We start from the raw sequence: 5,285 nt of genomic DNA, 5'->3' as shown, positions 1-5,285 counted from the left end.
CTTTTCCTCTAAATTATTTTGGGGAAACGTTTATTGTTCGTAAGCGTGTCCTACGCCAGCTGTCATTTTTCTATAACTTCTCTCCTATTCTAAAATGACATTTCTGCCCCTCTTAAGAGAACAGATAAACATAAAGAGCGTTAACGTATACCACACTCCAATCAACACTTTCTAATTTTTTAAGAAAAAATCTTAAGCTGGCAACCAAAGCTACACAAACACTCTCCCTCTCTCTCCACATCGATATAAAAACAAAAACAAAAAAACAAAAAAAATAAACAAACAGAAAAACACTCTCTCCACGTTGCCCTTATTAATGTTTTGAACTCTTTCTATACAGGGGAAAAGGTTGGGCACGCTATCATTATGCCAGCTAGGGGTGTCAAATGGTCGGGTCGAGCAGGTCTTGGACAGGCCTAATTGGGTTTGGCCACTTGAAGGCCTTACATCGTAAAAGTCTGTTTAAGTAAACGGGCTTAGCTTTGAGGGGCATGGTACGATTTACAATTGAGGTGGTCGGTGTTGAGCTTTAATCAGGCTTCCTTAAACAGGCCTTAACCGGGTCTAAACTGGGCTATGGACCCATTTAAGTCTAAATGGATTCTAAACGGGCTTTAAACGTGCCTACCCTAAAATTATTTCTTAAGTGGGTTGAAGACCCAGAAATATGTGACACAAATCTTTGATAAAGAAGATAAGTGATATGAGATTATGGTTGTTCTTAAAAAAAAAAAAAACGATTATGACCATTAAGCTTACAAAACAAAGGTTAATTAAATCAAATCATATTACAAAGCAAAGGGTGAGAAAATTTAATTAATTTCTTACTAGTAATGGCAAATAAGAATTTTATGTAATATTAATGGGGTCGGGCTGGGTCGGGCTACAACGAGTCGGTTCAAGCCTGGTATATGAATGTGTTGGTTCGGTCAGGCGCCCGACAGGCTAGCTATTTGCACCATGAACGTTCGTTTAATAAATGTGTCGGGCTCGATCCGATCTACCTGTGCTGGCTCAGAAATTGACACCCCTAATGCCAATTTTGTCCGCCTCTCTCCACCTCTGTCGATTGAGCCGCTGGCCCCAAGAAAGCTAGCAGCGTGCCCAACCTCTTCTCATAAATTATTTACTTTAACTTTAGTTTAACTTATTATCACCATGTTACATCTGATTTTGTTAACCAAAGTCATTTTGTCATGTAGCAATCTAATTAGGTTTGAAATTTTGTGATAAATTGTTAGCAAGTTCATTTTGTCATGTAGCAATTTAATTAGGTTCAAAATTGCACTTCATGGTCTCTTGGTCACATGTCAAGTTCATCTAAATTGAAGTCGACTTAAATGTGTCAATTAGGGACTAAATCCAAACCATCCCCACTATGCTAATACTTTGTATTGGATTGTCCCATTAATAAACAAGACGGTATTGAGATCTAACTTTTGCACCGAATAATAAATGAAATAGAACAGTTCTCGGTAGGATTCCTAATGGTACTAGAACCGAAACACCCATTAAGTAATGGAACCGCTAGTACCCTTTCAAACGATATATTTCATATCCTTGTTTTCAAGCTTTATGGTTGTAGCTTGATTATTTTTGGATTGTCTGTTTTTCTCTCATGTAGGTTTCAGGTGGTGGGGTGTTTAGTTATATTTCAGTATATTCATTTGGAATAGATGGCACTAAAAACCATATATGGACTTGTTTATTTGTCATTTTATGAAGCTTGCATGTAATCTTAAGGAATTTGAAGAAATAAGATCATGAAATTCCTGATTTTTTTGTTTTAATAATTTTTATTAATTTAGAAAACTTGAGATAAATACAATTGGACCTTTGACAAAATATAATATTAATTTAGAATTTGACTGACTAAGGCTTCGTGAGAGCATTAGTAACTATAAATTTCCATCTCAAAAGACCGATATGATAAAAGAAGGTATTCAAAGGTATATGAGGAAAAATATTTTCCTACTCAAAATCGATGTGGGACTAACACTCCCCCCACACATTTAGGAGGGTCAAAACTACCTTACACATGGACGTAACTAGAAAGAGAGGAATATAACCAGACGGAAGCACAAAGAATTCGTCTTGATTCCATGTAAATTTCCATCTCAAAAAATTAAATTGATAAGGGATGTGTGCACAATACATAGGGGTGTCAAAACCTAGCTCGAACCGATAAAACCCGAATCGAAATAACTAATCCTTATTTGATTGGTTTTGGACTGAGGTATGTTGGGACTGACTGAAAACCGGTCCAAATTGAACCGACCAATAACCAAACCGAATGGAACTGATAAAAAAATAAATGATTATGAGATTATAAATTGGTGAATTGATATCCGTTTTTCACAATATTAGTGAGAAAAAAAATTTATTGTAAGGGGAATTGTTACAAATCATTGACTATTACGTTACGAATAGAGAAATTTGTAAATCGTAATAATGCTTCCATTGGTTTCCTTATTCACTATTCTTCTTAGTAATTTGTTATCCATTGGTTTCAATATTAGTTCCCTTATAATAAAAAACCATGATTTAATCATAAATTTAAAGTGTTTTTTTATTTTCGTCAAATCTTGTATAAGTTGTGAATGTAAGATTTCATTATGGTTCAAGCCCAATAATAAACCGATCTAAACCGATATCAACCCAATATTGAAAAATCGAAATAAATTGAAACCAAATCCAACGGAAAACTGAAGTTCCTTAATGTATTGGTTTTGGTCTCCTTCATTCATAGACCAAAACCGATTCAACCTGATCGAAATCGAACCGAACCGACCAATTGACACCCCTAACAATACATAAGGAAAGGGTTTGGAAACCCAAGGGGGTAGCGCAGTTGAAGAGCAACGAACTTGGTACGAGTCATAAACTCAGACGTCCTGAGTTCGAATCCCACTAGGTACACCTTGGGCCACTCACACGGGAGTGTTTAGTACTCTTCACTGCTTTCAGTGAAAATTGAATGATTCTCATTTTACTCCGATCCATGCGGTTGTGGGTAAGTATGGGCCTGCGAGACTAGTCAAGCCAAAGGCTTGGATACCTGTCAAAAAACAAAAAAAAAGAAAGTGTCTGCAGGGTTGTTACATATTGGAGGTCAATTTTCATAAACGGAGTTTGCACCCGAGGGGCATCTATGATTTTTTCAGGACAATTAGAATGACTAGCTAGTAGCCCGACTCTGCCCCCACCATCCTACCATACGAAGTTTCAAGTTGCAGCTGATGAATCTTCAAGTTCATGATTGTTTTGCTATAGTTTACTAACACTTTTATTAAAGAACTTTGCCAAGACTTCAAAGTTAGGTCTGCAGAAAAGCTCTTAGTACTGATTAGTGAAGCTGAAGATTTTGTTTTCATGATGTAAAGTTTAATGTCTTGGTTCAAGGATGTCTTCAATAAAATAAGACAGATAAGGCAGTACAGTTTCTTCATGAAATATGAGAGAGGTTTCTTGTGAGATATGGAGGCTGCAGCTATGATAGTGAATTTTCTTGGAAGGTGGCCTGAATATGAAAGTTTTGAAAGTCTAAATAAAACCTCACAGTAGACATATCTAGGGCAAGGACTGAGATTGTGGAAAATAGGTTGACAGTTTTCTGAAAGCATGATGTGTCTTAATAGATGGTTGACGAGGAAGATAACTGGTTAGTAATCCTCGTGTAGAAACCCTAAATTTTTCTATCAATCTAATTCAGAACCTGACCGATGAAAACCAAGGTGTTAATCAGCAGGAAAGGAACATGATCAGGGGTGAAACCATTAGCCCATCACATCATAATAATTTTGTAAAATTTTGGAAGCAAAATTTTACATGTCTAGATTTTGATTTTTTTTTTTTTTTTTTTTCAGTGTCTGTAGGAAGTAAAAAATTTCTAGTTTTCCTTCAACCATGCGAACGGAAATTCTTTCACTGTGGCAAGTTCAGAAGTGCAGTGAACCCTAGGATGGGGTGGTGAATGTTAATTCCAGCTCGGTTGAGGAAAACTTTCTCATATTATTTTAAAATTTTCCAATAGATTTTTGCCATTTATTTTATATGGCAAACTACTTAAAATTATTACATAAAATGCCATGTAACTAAATTTAAATTATGCAGCTTCTATCATATGATTATAAGGAGAGGGGTACCTCATAGCAACAGTAAGGTTGTCCCATTCCAACTTATGGTTTTACATGTTCAAGTTGAGAATAGTCCCTCCGCAAAACGGAGATAAAGTTGTATACATTATGACCCTCCCCAAGCCCCGCAGTGGTTAGAGACTTATGCACTAGGTATGCCCCTTTTTATCATATGGTTGAGAATCAATTTGGATGGATCCACGTAAGGCAACAAATTAAGGTTATACTGAAAATTTTGCATGTGAATATTTTACTATCATATTACGTGAAAAATTTGCAAATGCAAAACACGGAAAATGTGTGCCCCCAGGTAAAATTTTCCCCATGACAATTTTAAATATATTTTAAAACAAACATTGAAAATTAAAATTTTACGCCAAAACTAATGAAGCCTTCGCGAATCTAAGTATATTGTTCTCTATGATTGGTCTCATTTCCTTCTCATCCCATAGAAGAGAAAAACATAGGGCAGATTTATTTTGTTGGTCTCTCTTGATTGTTACTACAATATATGCTAGGGACTGTCTTCGAAGGTTTTTAACCTCAATTTGATCCAAAAGGGCCCACTACTGGTTGCAGTGAGAGATTACAGTTCCATGCAGCAATTGAAAATGGAAAATTTTAAAAACAGAGCGAATTGGACAAACCACAATGCTGACAACAATGATACTGGTAAGGAACATGGAGAAGGTGATCAGCAGCAACATTATTGTGAGGGAAGAAAACCAGGAAAAGAACAGTGGAAAGAAATACATAAATTCAGGTATGACCTTGAACCAGCCTGAAAAAGACATGAACACTCACATGTCCACACTATGCTGGGGAATCCACAAGGTGCTATTAAATCTAATACATGCAGCATCCTTGATTTCTTTAATGTTTCTTGGAGGCACTTGCCTATAAACAACCTATAATCCAAGCATCCATGATCAATTGCAGGAAATACTCAACTTCAAGTTCACAAGACAATGATCCACAGCAGAAAAAAGGACCTATAGTACCTTAGAGATTGACGCAAAAAAGAGAATGTATAGATATAGTTTGATTACAATTTTTTACCAGTTACTCGGAAAAGATTGAAAGATCGAGAGGCTAGCAGTTCTGTAAGCATGAAACTCGAATTCTGCTATCCATTCAACAAGAATAGAA

The sequence above is a fragment of the Macadamia integrifolia genome, chromosome 11, assembly GCF_013358625.1.
Source record: "Macadamia integrifolia cultivar HAES 741 chromosome 11, SCU_Mint_v3, whole genome shotgun sequence".
Lineage (NCBI taxonomy): Eukaryota > Viridiplantae > Streptophyta > Magnoliopsida > Proteales > Proteaceae > Macadamia > Macadamia integrifolia.
This window is presented reverse-complemented; position numbering follows the sequence as displayed.